We start from the raw sequence: 16,158 nt of genomic DNA on the forward strand, positions 1-16,158 counted from the left end.
AGTCAAATTCTGTTTTAGTGGGGGTTAGGACGTGACCATATGAGTTTTGGAAGGGACCCAGTTCAGCCTGTAACACATATTCAGGGCAATTTAGTGAAGAGGAGGCTTGGAAGAAGTGGCTGTATGTCTTAAGATTGTGTGTGTTCCCAGAAGGTTGGAGGTATGAGCCTGCAGGTGGATGGATACCCAGTTGGTTGGGGGTGTGTTATGATATAGTTAGCTCTCCTGGGCTTTCTGCTTAGGGACAGCGCTTGGGCTGCGGATAAAGTATCCATCATCTTCCTGTTTTGATTCAGGCCAAAGTTGTCCCAGAACTTTTCTGCCCACAGTGTTGGTTTAGAGGAGGCAGGGAGACACTGTATTGCTGACCTGTTATCTGCATACTTAAAAAAAAAAAAACCAAACTAGGCTACCCTGCAAAATAGCACAGCATTCTCTGCTCCTAGCACTTAGTTTGATAAAAACTACCTTACCCAGGTATAGCCTAGGAATTGAGATATTGTGGGAAAGAAAAACCGAATGATCACCTGTGGTCTTATAAAATGTAAAGCTTAAGTGAGAAAACAAATTCATAGAACTATAAACAGAGAACAATCCCAATAAGAATTAAATAAGTGCATAGAAGAAAAGAAACACAACTCTAGAAGAATATAATAGTGGGATTAGGAGTGGATTTTATTTTTATATTCACCTGTTTATAGTTTCTAACTTCTCCCAATGAATATGGAGTACTTAAGAGTAACTAGTTTAAAACTTAGCACTTTTCCCTCCTTGCCTCAAAAAAGTGAAGCTACAGTATAGTTTTAAATTTACTAGTCAAGTTACAAAATTCTTTTTTTTTTTTTTTTTTTTGAGACAGAGTCTCGCTCTGTCACCCAGGCTGGAGTGCAGTGGCACGATCTTGGCTCACTGCAAGCTCCGCCTCCCAGGTTCACGCCATTCTCCTGCCTCAGCCTCCCTAGTAACTGGGATTACAGGCGCCCGCCACCATGCCTGGCTAATTTTTTTGTATTTTTAGTAGAGATGGGGTTTCACCGTGTTAGCCAGGATGGTCTCCATCTCCTGACCTTGTGATCCGCCCGCCTCGGCCTCCCAAAGTGCTGGGATTACAGGCGTGAGCCACGACGCCTGGCCAAGCTTCCAAGTTCTGATAGCCATCCCATCCCTTCTGGGGTTTCACAGCTCTATTTGGGGCGGAACGTGGCAGATCTCTGGGGCCTCCAACATGAGAGCCTGGGCTTTACATTCCTGCAGGCAGGTGAAGCCTCCTGACCCAAAAGGTGAGTTAGTGGGCCCCTGTTGGGGCCAGCAGTTTTGGATGATGCCACTAGATGGCGGCAGAGAACTGGGCTGTGGAAGCAATCCTTGGCTAGGCTGTGGCAGGGCAGTGGAGCACGTAGGATTGGAAAAGGAACCAGGAGGTCCGTAAGGCAAGGCTAAAAACCAGCAACAGGGCGAAGGAAGCGCCCTTGCCAGCAGCTGGCAGCTTTCCGTATAATTTGTTAGATAATATGTTCATGGTAAAAAAATTTAGGAAAAGAAGGAAAATAAAAAAATCCTATGTTGTCACCATTCAACAAGATGTCCCCCAATAATCCTCCCGCCTGGTATTCACACTTTTGTGTAGCCCCTCCTCCACTGTAGCAGGGTTGGTCTGTGTGACTGGTAGATTGCAGAGAGGTGATGGCATCCCACTTCTGAGATAAAACTGTGCAGTTTCTCTCTCGCTGTCTCTCTCCCTCCAGCCCCCCTCCCACGGCACTCTCTCCAAAACCAGCTGGCATGTTCTGAGCAGCCTTGAGAGAGGCCCAACAGAACCTCCTGCCAACAGCTACATGAGTGGGCCTGGAAGCAGATTCTCAGGTTAGCCTTTGGATGACAGTAGCCCTGGCCGACAGCTTGACTGCAGCCTCCTGGGAGACCCCAAGCCAGAACCTACCCAGACTCCCTGACTTGCAGAAAGCATCTGAGATGATAAATGTTTACTGTTTCAAACTGCTCTGTTTTGGGATAATTTGTTACACAGCAAGAGATAACTAATATGGGCTAATATATCCCACCACATAGGAAATACCACTGTTAACATTTTACTGTAAGTAATTCTGTAACCTTTAGAATTCTCACAAACACCACACACACACACACCCCATATGTGCACACATGCATACATCTTCATCTTCATGTATTTGCTTTCATCTTTTTGCAAAACTGGAATCAAACATGTTCATATTTCTTTTTAAGATTAACATATTTCTTTGAGTAATATTTCTACTGAAGCGTAATACAGACAGAAAAATGCACTAATCATAGGTTGGCAGTTTGAAGAATTGTCCAAAAATGAACACACCCATATAACCGGCATCCAAATTAAAAAGTATATACGACCAGCATGCCATAAGCCACCTTGGTGCCCCCTTTCAGCCACACCCTGGCAAAGCTAACCACTATCCTGGCTGCTAACCTTTTAAGTTGGTTCTGTGCTCAATTTTTTGAAACTTGCTTCTTTTTTAAAATTAAAAATTTTTATTTTTAGAGACGAGGTCTCACTCTGTCATGCAGGCTGCAGTGCAGTGGCACCGTAATGGCTCACTGTAGCCTCAGACTCCTGGACTCAAGTGATCCTCTCACCTCAGCCTCCTGAGTAGCTGGGACTACAGGTGCGTGCCACCACACCTGGCTAATGAAACTTGCTTTTTTTTTTTTTGAGACAGAGTTTCGCTCTTGTCACCCAGGCTGGAGTGCGATGGTATGATCTTGGCTCACTGCAACCTCTGCCTTCTGGGTTCAAGCAATTCTTCTGTCTCAGCCTCCCAAGTACCTGGGACTATAGGCATGTGCCACCATGCCTGGCTAATTTTTTTGTATTTTTAGCAAAGACAGCGTTTCACTGTGTTGGCCATGCTGGTCTTGAACTCTTGACCTCAGGTGATCCGCCCACCTCAGCCTCCCAAAGTGTTGGGATTACAGGCCTGAGCCACCGTGCCTGGCTGAAACTTGCTTTTTATACTTGACATATTGTGAACTCTTTCTGTGTTATTAGGTATTCATCCTGTTCACCATTTTAAGAGCTGCATAATACTCCATAGTATGGACACATACCACTCTCGAGTTAACTACTCTTTTATTGATTGCCATTAGATTATTTCTGATTTTACTCTCCTGTGAATAAGGATGTGGCATCTATGACAGTAGCCAGATCTTTGCAGACATCACAATTAATTTCTTAGTAAACTTTTCTATAAAATTAATGAATCGAAATATATGTAAAAAGGTAGGGCTTTAGGCTGGTCGTGGTGGCTGATGCCTGTAATTCCAGCACTTTGGGAGGCCAAGGCAGGTGGATTGCCTGAGCTCAGGAGTTTGAGACCAGCCTGGGCAACATGGCAAAATGTCATCTCTACCAAAAAATACAAAAAATTAGCCGAGTGTGGTGGCACATGCATGTTGTCCCAGTTGCTTGGGAGGCTGAAGTGGGGGGGATCACTTGAGCCTGGGAGGCAGGTTGTGCCAAGATTGTGTCACTGCACTCTAACTTGGGTGACAGAGTGAGATCCTATCTCAAAAAAGAAAAAAAGGTAACGCTTAGATGAAATTCTGCTAAATTTTTCTCTAGATAGCAATTTACACTCTCATTATAGTGTGTGAGAATGCCTGTTTCTTTACAGCTTCATCCACAATGAACATTATAATAATGAACACCCCGCCCCCCTCCCTTTTGTAACTTGAATAGGCAAATGAAAAAGAAGCAAACTGTGCTAGGCCTTTCTTGGATTGCTGTAAAGAAACACCACCTGAGACTGTTTAATTGATAAAGAAAAGAGGTTTTAGTTTGGCTCATGGCTCTGCAGGCTATACAGGAAGTGTGGTGCTGGCATCTGCTTCTAGTGAGGGCCTCAGGAAGCTACAATCACGGAGGAGGGTGACCGGGAGCCAGCATGTCACATGGCAAGGGCAGGAGCAAGAAAGAGAGGGTGACAGATGGGGGGACGTTTCACATGCTATTAAACAACCAGATCTTGCGTGAACTTGGAGGGAAAACTCGCACTTCACCAAGGGGATGGCTGTGAGCCATTCACAAGGGATTCGTCCCTATGATTGGAGCACTTCCCACCAGGCCCCATCTCCAACACTGGGAATTATATTTCTTCCTTTTTTTTTTTCTTTGAGGCGGAGTCTCCCTCTTTTGCCCAGCTTGGAGTGCTGTGGCGCGATCTCGGCTCATCACAACCTCCGCCTCCTGGGTTCAAGTGATTCTCTTGCCTCAGCCTCCTGAGTAGCTGGGATTACAGGCTCCCACTACCATGCCCAGCTAATTTTTGTATTTTTAGTAGAGATGGGGTTTTACCGTGTTGGCCAGGCTGGCCTCAAACTCCCGACCTCAAGTCATCTGCCCATCTTGGCCTCTCAAAGTTCTGTGATTACAGGTGTGAGCCACCATGCCCAGGAGGAATTACATTTCAACGTGAGGTTTGGAAGGGACAAACATCCAAACAATATCACAAACTCAAAACTTCTGGGAGCCTTTATATGGAGTTGGGAGCACCGGTTCAAGTCTCCCACTTAGTGAGGGCCACACATCCAGGATCTAAGGAATTCTGTCCTGTGTTTCCACAGCTGCAGTCTTGGGTGTGAGACCAGGTGTCATATCAGGAGACCAATTTTGTTATGTCAAAATTGCATGCTCAGGGGTCATGGTTGTGTCTTGGACAACCTGATCCAGACTCATAGGCCCTGATGCTGCAGCCTTGGCAGTGTGAGGGTCCTTCTGAGGCATTTCATGTTCCCTGACATGGGCCATAGACTCCCTAGATGGGAAGAATCCGTGAAGGCCCTTTCAACAAATCCGCTGGTCCTATCCACTCCACCTAGCCTGGAGGCTTAATTACTTCCAGAACCTTTAGAGGGAGGGAGATGGCATGGCTCTTTCTTGGAAAGTCTGGAAGGACACCATGGGCAAGAGGGGACAGACACATGCCTCATGTGGCCTCACAGGTCAGCCTAGGACCTGTGACAGTGACAGGGAGACAGGTTTGGCTTAACACAAGGAAGGGCCTTTTGAGGAGCAAACTCCCCTGAGGGGTCAGCCCTCCCATGGGAGCAGCTCAGGGGAGAAGGCTCAGCCTTGGCTGCTGGGAAGGCCTCTTTCCTGGAGCGTGACTGATGACTTTGTGCCTCCCTCCGCTCTACCTCCTGGTGTAATGTTGTTGGTCCTGGGGGCAGTGAGATGGAAAGAAGGCATCAGGGAACAAGATGGACCTGCCCTTTGCATTTGCTTCTGATGGGGGGGGGGTCATCTCAGTCACTTCATGGTAACCAGCTGAAGCAGGAGGGTACCTGGGGTTGTGGATGGGACATGGCTGTGTCCCAACCACCAACCTGCCTCCACTACATTCTGCTCAGAATCCACCCTCCAGCCATAATAAACCACTTACACATGATTTCTACACATGAGATTGTTGGATATAAAATGCTCCAGGAATAAATGCTCGGTGCAGCGAAGTAAAATCAGCACTCAGGCAAAAGTTTAATTCTCTCAGCAAGGCAATTTACTTCTGTAGAAGGGTGTCACTTGCATCAATCAAAATCACAAGAGCACAGAGAACAAAGGAGACCAGGGAGTTTTTATCCTTAACGCAGTCCCTATCTCTGTGTCACTCCCCCATGGGCTGGGGTCAGACTGCAAAATCTGAGCTGACCCAGTTGGCTACTTGTACATATTTTCCTAAATATAGAAGGGGAGGGGGACGTGAGGTACAGAGGTGGAGCGTGTGAGACGTGCAGTTTCGGGGGAACAATGGGTAGAGGTCACCAAGGGAACAGATTTATGGATTAGAGCTAACGGACATGGGGTAGGCTGTTTATGCTAACTAGGGGCAAGGAAGAACAAGAAAGTTGAGTTTGCGAACGAGGGATAAGGAAGTTAACGGCTAAATCCTTTGAAGAGAAACTCAGAAAGATTTATTGTATCTTACAAGATATCTTCTTTTTGCTCAAATTCTTGTATGCTTCCCCCTTTCCTTGGCCAAACTCAGCTTTAGGCATTCCTCACTCTAGAAAGCCTTCTCTTACTCCTTTCTATTTAGACTGTGCTACCATAGAATCTCACACATGACCTTGGGGCCCAGCTGGCTCTCCCGCATAGAGCTGTTGTCAACGTTAAGCGAAAAGATAGTGCCTGGAACATAGTAAGTAATAAGTAAATGTCTGCTACTATTTTTATCATAGCATTTGGAACACAGGATTGTAATTGTGGCTTCACAATTCTGTGGGGCAGGAGCTATTTCTCATTTATCCCTGGATACCCGGAGGCCAGCACATGGCCTGGCATCTGGATACACAGTGTGTTTGCTGAATGCATGCACGCCTGAGTACATGACTGCATGGAAGGAGCAGGCCTTCTCCACCATAGTACAGTTACAGGGTGTCAGGAAGAGCCTTCCACCCAAACACTTGTATTGCATGAAATCCCAACCTTGGAGGAGGAGAACAAGCTGATGTTCATGGAGTGCCTGCTCTGGGTGGGGCTTGACACTGCCGAGCACTTGACATATGTTCTATTAATCCTAGGAGATGAGTTTGCTGAGGGTTCCAAAATGTGCCCTGCAGCTCAGGTGAGTACCTGCAGAACAGCACCCCGGATCGTTTAGAGCTGATCTCACCTTGCTGTCAAGCCCCGTCCTGCTGATGGCGAAGGGCTGCGGAAAGCATGGACTTGTCAGTTAAAGGTGGTTCAGTGTCTTCTGGTTAAAAGCTTTTTTACACAGGAACAGAAAACCAAAGACTGCACGTTCTCACTTATAAGTAGGAGCTAAATGTTGAGAACACATGGATACGTAAAGGGGAACAACACATGCGGGGGCCTGCTTGAGGGTGGAGGGTAGGAGGAGGGAGAGGATCAGGAAAAATAACTAGTGGATACGAGGCTTAATACTCACCTGGGTAATGAAATAATCTGTACAACACACCCCCGTGACACGTTTACCTGTACAACAAAACTGCACATGGATCTCTGAACTTAAAAGTTAAAAAAGAAAAACAACCAAATTGTTTTTTAGGTAAACTCAGGTTCTCTTTGATAAATGCTCAGTCTTGAAAGTTTTCTCCATCCACTCTCCTCCTTTGATTTTTTTCAACTTTTTAAATTTTTTTGAGATGGGGTCTTGCAATATTGCCCACGCTGGTCTTGAACTCCTGGGCTCAAGCGATCCTCCCACCTCGGCCTCCTGAGTAGCTAGGATGACAAGCGTTGGCCATCAAGCCGGCTTCCTTTTTTTTTTTTTTTAAGATGGAGGCTAGAGGAGGGGGAAGCCTGTGTCTTCTCACGGCGGTGGGGCGGAAACCCTTCTGGTCTTCAGGCCATCCTGTGGCCTTCACTGGCTCTTGCTGATATGTCTTACCCTGTGTATCTCCAGGCATTGCCTGTTATTGTTGAATCGGATGGAGATGAAATTGGTCTCCCTCTCCCCTTGGCCATGTTTGTTGCTCCTGGCCATGGACTCTGTCATTACAGAGGATTAATTAATCATTAATTAATGATTCTCCTTAATCCATTATTGAGGACAAGGCTGCCTCCTTGTCCGGACCTCAGATCTCGTGGTCTGTGCGGCTTCAAAGCATCCCTGGGATAGGGTGCATGGGAAGTTCTCGTTCTCTTGCACATGCACACTGCAGCTCTGCTTTCACCCATGCAGCTCTGCTGCTCCTTTGCTGTGCTGGAAGTGGGGGTGAAGCTCATATGCGAATGTTCTCAAAATCTTTTTCAGCCTTATCTGGAATTTCTTCCTGACTTTTTGTTGCCTTGAGTCCCAATTCCCCTGCAAGAGGGCGGGATGCTGGCATCTTTGTTGGGGGCCCAGGTGGTGTCCTCAGGGACTCTAGTCTCATCCCTTCTGAATGCCTCTTTCCACTGCACCTTCAGCCAGAGCCTCTTCAGGCCCTCCCTGTTTTATCCTCAGTTTTCTCTCCCCATGGTTAGAATAAAATTGTTTGCTCAGATTCTGAGCTTTCCTCTTAAAAATTTTTTTTTTTATAAGACAAGGTCTCACTGTGTTCCCAGGCTGGAGTGCAGTGGTGCAAACATGGCTCACTGCAGCCTTGACCTCCTGGGCTCAGGGCTCAAGCAATCCTCCTACCTCAGCCTCTCCTGGGTACCTGGGACCACAGGTGTGCACCACCATGCCTGGCTTTTTTTTTTTTTTTTTTGTAGAGACGGGTTCTCGCCATGTTGCCCATGCCAGTCTCAAATTCCTGGGCTCAAACGATCCTCCTGCCTTGGCCTCCTAAAGTGCTGGGATTACAGGTGTTAGCCACCATGCCCAATGAGATCCTGTCGTTTGCTCTCTGAGATTTGCAATTAAAGAAACCTATTTTTATGGTTCAGGATGATCATATTGACCATGATCCATCTGCATAGAAGAATATTAGAAGCCCCTAAGGAATCCTACCATGAGGGAAAGGGGTACCTGTGTTGATGCTGTAGCCTCAGCACTGGGGTTTGCGTGGGAGTTTTGATTTGATGCAGCATGTGCTGGGGCTGGAAGCTTCTCTGGATCCAACCATCCTAGACCACTGTGTTTTGGGGATCAAGAGCTGAGCATGTGAGAATGAACAAAGAGAACAATGACCTTGGAGCACAAGTAGGGAAGCTAACCTTGGCATGGCAGAAGTCAGACCTGCAGCAGCATCACTGCAGCAGTGGGCGGAAGACACATGCCCACCAGATTATATGGGACCAACTGCATGGTAATGACCGAAAACAAGGATTAGTCAGATTTTTAATTTTCTCTCTTCACACATGGCTTTTTGGAAGCAGGAGTCCTTTTGACTGAGTTTTCCTGGGAAGTTCTTGGAAAATTTGGGATGGAGATGGGGTCTGGCATTGTGTGAGAGAGAATGAACTTCCTACTAATAAGACAGGTGAGGCCTTGAGCCATTAGTTGGATTAAAAAAAAGATGTGATTTAATTTTTATTTTCCAGGAGTTGAGATAGATTGTAGGAAATGGAGTAAATTAATGGCTGCCATAACAAACAACCCCTTGATCTCAACGGCCTATTCTCATACCCCAGTTTCATGCGGTTGGCAGCCACTCAAGAACCTAGGCTGGTAGGGGTTGTACGACCTTTAACCCAAACCTCTCAAGGTCACCCAAAGTGTCATTCAGCTGGTAGACGAAGAGAAGGCCAAAGACAATGTGTGGGAGGTTTTTATGGCCAAGTTGGGAAGTGACATACAGTCGATTCTCTGTATTCATGGGTTCTGCATTCACAGATTCAACCAGTTGCAGATTGAAAATATTTGGAGAAAAAACCCATCAATAAAACCCACAAACATTTAAAATAAAAATAAAAGTATAGCAATATAATAATAAAACATAAAATAAAAGATACAATGTAACAACCATTTAGATAGCATTTGCACTGTATTAGGTATTATAAGTAATCTAGATGATTTAAAGTGCAGAGGAGGATGTGCGTAGTTTATATGACAATGCGACACCACTTTTTATAAAGGATTTGACCACCCATAGATTTTGGTGTCCACCAGGGTCCTAGAACCAATCCCCTGTGAATACCAAGGGACATCTGTGTATGACTGTCATCCACATTCCATTGATAGGGAAATGGCATTTAGCTGCATGCCCAGGAAGAAGATAACTGGATGTTCGTGAGTATTGGCATTCTCTGCCACATTTGTCAGGAGGTTGAATATAGTGCTTGGCCCAGTGTCCAGTGCACAGCAGGGATTCCATAAATGGCAGTGTCCTCTCCCCTTCCAGAGCAACCTGTGTGGGGAAGGGGTAGAGGAGAAATGAATGACCTCTGTTTTTCTGCATTGGCACAGTGGCCCAGCTGCTTCCAAATGTGTTGTTATGGACCTTAAAGGGCAGTTACTGGTTAAAGATTATGTCTTAATTTTGGCCCACAATATGTTTACAGGAGGAATCTGGAACCGTAAGTCCTGGCTTATCAGTGACCTGAACATTTAATGAGGATGTTTTTTCCCAACCTCCAATCATGCCTTTAATTATGTAGCTGGAGCTGCTGAGAATCTCAGGGAGGTAAAAGAAGTTCTCAGGTAGCTCTGAAGAACCCTCAGGGGATGACATTAATTTACTTCTTTGACAACTTTTCCTAACTCTCTGCCTCAACTCCTTAGGGTGTAGTTAGTTGCCAAAGGCTGTCACCATGCCATAAAACCTGGGTGTGGGCCCAGAGGGCAGAGGGCTGAATGATCATCAAAACTTACAGAAAGAAGAACTAATTGGCCCTTTTTCTCCCCTTGATGATCCCTGTAGCAGCAGAGAACATTTTCCACTAAATTCAAAAAGGTCAATATCTGAGTTGTGGAGGGTTAATGGAAACAACTGAATATGTGGATTCAATCTACAAGTTTTTTTTTCACTTACAGTATTATGTTTTGCAACTTGCTTTTTTGATTAACTAACAATATATTTTGGAGCTTTTTCAATGTCAGTATATGTAGATGTATCCATTCTTTTAACTTTTTCATAGTATTTTATTTTACACATGCACCAAAATGTGTGTGTGTATGTATCAATCTCAAGATTGAGCTAATTATACTCTTTGTTTCATCACTGATCCATGTACAGTCTCATTTATTTATTTATTTTGTCTTTCTTCTTCTTTTTTTTTTTGAGATGGAGTCTCACTCTGTTGCCCAGGCTGGAGTTGAGTGGCACAATCTTGGCTCACTGCAACCTCTGCCTCCTGGGTTAAAGCGATCCTCCTGCCTCAGCCTCCTGGGTAGCTGCGATTACAAGAATGTGCCACCAAGCCCAGCTAATTTTTGTAGTTTTAGTAGAGACAGGGTTTCACCATATTGGCCAGGCTGGTCTTACACCTGGCGGATCAAGAGATCCGCCAACCTCGGCCTCTCAAAATGCTGGGATTACCGGTGTGAGCTACCGTGCCTGGCCTGTCTTCATTCTTCTCTCATCTCCTATATCTTCCAAATAAGCAATATTCTACTGTGTTTAGGTAGACCTTTTTTGGGTACATTGCAAATAATGTTTTATATGATAAGCAATGCTACAGCGTCTTTGTATACATCACTCTTGGGCCATTTGCAATATTACTTTAGGAGAGGTAACCGGGACAATTGCTGGCTCACTGGAATGCACATTACATTTTCAAGAAGGAGGCCAAGTTGTCCTGCTAGAAAGCTAAACAACTCAGTTTTTTACATTAGGATAGGTCATGGCAGCAGATGGTCCAGAAAACTCCAAGGGCTTAATCAACATCAGGTGGCAGTGCTGAGTAGTGTCAGGTTGGTGGGTGGCTCTTCTCTTGTCATTCAGGAATATCAACTAAGGCCTCTGCATTATCTGTACCCAGGCAGTGGAAGAGGAAGGGCTTGGAGTGTGTGCACATAAGGCTTTTATGGTCAGGCCTGCATGTGGCTCACATCACTTCTTATGTTCTACTGGAGAGAACTTATTTACCTGCACTCCTGACTGCATTAGTGGCCAGCAATGTTGTCTAGCTGCGTGCCTAAATGAGGGGGATAGTGACCTTTGGTGGACAATTAGTGGTCTCTGCCCCAGTTATTAACTTACAGGCTGTCTTAGACCATTTTTGTTACTATAAAGAAATACCTGTGGCTGAATAATGTGGACTAAACTCTGATTTTTTTTTTTTTATCTCGCCCAAATTCCTTTCTAAGGGGTCTGGGGAGTGATGCCCTACAAACCACAAATTCTCATCAGACGGATTTTATTTAACCCTATAGATCATGACTTACTTCCCAATTTGACTCTGGCATAACATTACGTGACAAAGAACAAAGCCAAAATATTTTCCAAAACATGTTTCTTTGGCTTGTTTTGAAATGGTCCTGCGAAGCTGTCCTTTGTGGGGGAAAATGTGCATCTATAAAGAATCTCTAATAACATAGCTAGATCTTTTTCTTCCATGCCCTCCCAATTCTGAATAGATTAAGTAAGAGTTTATCACCTTTTTTTCTTTTTTTAAATTTTATTATTATTATACTTTAAGTTTTATGGTACATGTGCACAATGTGCAGGTTTGTTACTTATGTATACATGTGCCATACTGGTGTGCTGCACCCATCAACTCGTCATTTAGCATTAGGTATATCTCCTAATGCTATCCCTTCCCCTTCTCCCCACCCCACAACAGTCCCCGGTGTGTGATGTTCCCCTTCCTGTGTCCATGTGTTCTTATTGTTCAATTCCCACCTATGAGTGAGAACATGTGGTGTTTGGTTTTCTGTCCTTGCGATAGTTTGCTGAGAATGATGGTTTCCAGCTTCATCCATGTCACTACAAAGGACATGAACATCATCATTTTTTTTTTTTTGCTTTGTGATATATTTTCTTTCTTTTTTTTTTTCAGTGTTTCCATTTCTTTTTATTTATTTATTTATTATTATTGTACTTTAAGTTTTAGGGTACATGTGCACAATGTGCAGGTTAGTTACATATGTATACATGTGCCATGCTGGTGCGCTGCACCCACTAACTCGTCATCTGGCATTAGGTATATCTCCCAGTGCTATCCCTCCCCCCTACCCCCACCCCACCACAGTCCCCAGAGTGTGAAGTTCCCCTTCCTGTGTCCATGTGTTCTCATTGTTCAATTCCCACCTATGAGTGAGAATATGCGGTGTTTGGTTTTTTGTTCTTGCGATAGTTTACTGAGAATGATGATTTCCAATTTCATCCATGTCCCTACAAAGGTCATGAACTCATCAATTTTTATGGCTGCATCGTATTCCATGGTGTATATGTGCCACATTTTCTTAATCCAGTCTATCATTGTTGGACATTTGGGTTGGTTCCAAGTCTTTGCTATTGTGAATAATGCCACAATAAACATACGGGTGCATGTGTCTTTATAGCAGCGTGATTTATAGTCCTTTGGGTATATACCCAGTAATGGGATGGCTGGGTCAAATGGTATTTCTAGTTCTAGATCCCTGAGGAATCACCACACTGACTTCCACAATGGTTGAACTAGTTTACAGTCCCACCAACAATGTAAAAGTGTTCCTATTTCTCCACATCCTCTCCAGCACCTGTTCTTTCCTGACTTTTTAACGATCGCCATTCTAACTGGTGTGAGATGGTATCTCATTGTGGTTTTGATTAGCATTTCTCTGATGGCCAGTGATGATGAGCATTTTTTCATGTGTCTTTTGGCTGCATAAATGTCTTCTTTTGAGAAGTGTCTGTTCATATCCTTCACCCAATTTTGATGGGGTTGTTTGTTTTTTTCTTGTAAATTTGTTTGAGTTCATTGTAGATTCTGGATATTAGCCCTTTGTCAGATGAGTAGGTTGCAAAAATTTTCTCCCATTCTGTAGGTTGCCTGTTCACTCTGACAGTAGTTTCTTTTGCTGTGCAGAAGCTCTTTAGTTTAATTAGATCCCATTTGTCAATTTTGTCTTTTGTTGCCATTGCTTTTGGTGTTTTAGACATGAAGTCCTTGCCCATGCCTATGTCTTGAATGGTAATGCCTAGGTTTTCTTCTAGGGTTTTTATGGTTTTAGGTCTAACCTGTAAGTCTTTAATCCATCTTGAATTAATTATTGTATAAGGTGTAAGGGAGGGATCCAGTTTCAGCTTTCTACATATGGCTAGCCAGTTTTCCCAACACCATTTATTAAATAGGGAATCCTTTCCCCATTGCTTGTTTTTCTCAGGTTTGTCAAAGATCAGATGGTTGTAGATAAGCAGCATTATTTCTGAGGGCTCTGTTCTGTTCCATTGATCTATATCTCTGTTTTGGTACCAGTACCATGCTGTTTTGGTTACTGTAGCCTTGTAGTATAGTTTGAAGTCAGGTAGCGTGATGCCTCCAGCTTTGTTCTTTTGGTTTAGGATTGACTTGGCTGTTTTTTGGTTCCATATGAACTTTAAAGTAGTTTTTTCCAATTCTGTGAAGAAAGTCATTGTAACTTGATGGGGATGGCACTGAATCTGTAAATTACCTTAGGCAGTATGGCCATTTTCACGATATTGATTCTTCCTACCCATGAGCATGGAATGTTCTTCCATTTGTTTCTATCCTCTTTTATTTCCTTGAGCAGTGGTTTGTAGTTCTCCTTGAAGAGGTCCTTCACATCCCTTGTAAGTTGGATTCCTAGGTATTTTATTCTCTTTGAAGCAATTGTGAATGGGAGTTCACTCATGATTTGGCTCTCTGTTTGTCGGTTATTGGTGTATAAAAATGCTTGTGATTTTTGTACATTGATTTTGTATCCTGAGACTTTGCTGAAGTTGCTTATCAGCTTAAGGAGATTTTGGGCTGAGACAATGGGGTTTTCTAGATATATAATCAAGTCATCTGCAAACAGGGACAATTTGACTTCCTCTTTTCCTAATTGAATACCCTTTATTTCCTTCTCCTGCCTGATTGCCTTGGCCAGAACTTCCAACACTATGTTGAATAGGAGTGGTGAGAGAGGGCATCCCTGTCTTGTTCCAGTTTTCAAAGGGAATGCTTCCAGTTTTTGCCCATTCAGTATGATATTGGCTGTGGGTTTGTTATAGATAGCTCTTATTATTTTGAGATACGCCCCATCAATGCCTAATTTATTGAGAGTTTTTACCATGAAGGTTGTTGAATTTTGTCAAAGGCCTTTTCTGCATCTATTGAGATAATCATGTGGTTTTTGTCTTTGGTTCTGTTTATATGCTGGATTATATTTATTGATTTTCATATGTTGAACCAGCCTTGCATCCCAGGGATGAAGCCCACTTGATCGTGGTGGATAGGCTTTTTGATGTGCTGCTGGATTCGGTTTGCCAGTATTTTATTGAGGATTTTTGCATCAATGTTCATCAAGGATATTGGTCTAAAATTCTCTTTTTTGGTTGTGTCTCTGCCCGGCTATGGTATCAGGATGATCCTGGCCTCATAAAATGAGTTGGGGAAGATTCCCTCTTTTTCTATTGATTGGAATAGTTTCGGAAGGAAAGGTACCAGCTCCTCCTTGTACCTCTGGTAGAATTCGGCTGTGAATCCATCTGGTCCTGGACTTTTTTTGGTTGGTAAGCTATTATTGCCTCAATTTCAGAGTCTGTTATTGGTCTATTCAGAGATTCAACTTCTTCCTGGTTTAGTCTTGGGAGGGTGTATGTGTCAAGGAATTGATCCATTTCTTCTAGATTTTCTAGTTTATTTGCATAGAGGTGTTTATAGTATTCTCTGATGGTAGTTTTTATTTCTGTGGGATCAGTGGTGATATCCCCTTTATCATTTTTTATTGCATCTATTTGATTCTTCTCTCTTTTCTTCTTTATTAGTCTTGCTAGCGGTCTATCAATTTTGTTGATCTTTTCAAAAAACCAGCTGCTGGATTCATTAATTTTTTGAAGGGTTTTTTGTGTCTCTATTTCCTTCAGTCCTGCTCTGATCTTAGTTATGTCTTGCCTTCTGCTAGCTTTTGAATGTGTTTGCTCTTGCTTTTCTAGTTCTTTTAATTGTGATGTTAGGGTGCCAATTTTAGATCTTTCCTGCTTCCTCTTGTGGGCATTTAGTGCTATAAATTTCCCTCTACACACTGCTTTGAATATGTCCCAGAGATTCTGATATGTTGTGTCTTTTGTCTCATTGGTTTCAAAGAACATCTTTATTTCTGTCTTCATTTTGTTATGTACCCAGTAGTCATTCAGGAGCAGGTTGTTCAGTTTCCATGTAGTTGAGCAGTTTTGAGTGAGCTTCTTAATCCTGAGTTCTAGTTTGATTGCACTGTGGTCTGAGAGATAGTTTATTATAATTTCTGTTCTTTTACATTTGCTGAGGAGTGCTTTACTTCCACCTATGTGGTCAATTTTGGAATAAGTGTGATGTGGTGCTGAAAAGAATGTATATTCTGTTGATTTGGGGTGGAGAGTTCTGTAGATGTCTATTAGGTCTGCTTGGTGCAGGGCTGAGTTCAATTCCTGGGTATCCTTGTTAACTTTCTGTCTCATTGATCTGTCTAATGTTGACTGGGGTGTTAAAGTCTCCCATTATTAATGTGTAGCAGTCTAAGTCTCTTTGTATGTCACTAAGAACTTGCTTTATGAATCTGGGTGCTCCTGTATTGGGTGCATATATATTTAGGATAGTTAGCTCTTCTTGTTGAATTGATCCCTTTACCATTATGTAATGGCCTTCTTTGTCTCTTT

The sequence above is a fragment of the Pan troglodytes genome, chromosome 9 (assembly GCF_028858775.2).
Source record: "Pan troglodytes isolate AG18354 chromosome 9, NHGRI_mPanTro3-v2.0_pri, whole genome shotgun sequence".
Lineage (NCBI taxonomy): Eukaryota > Metazoa > Chordata > Mammalia > Primates > Hominidae > Pan > Pan troglodytes.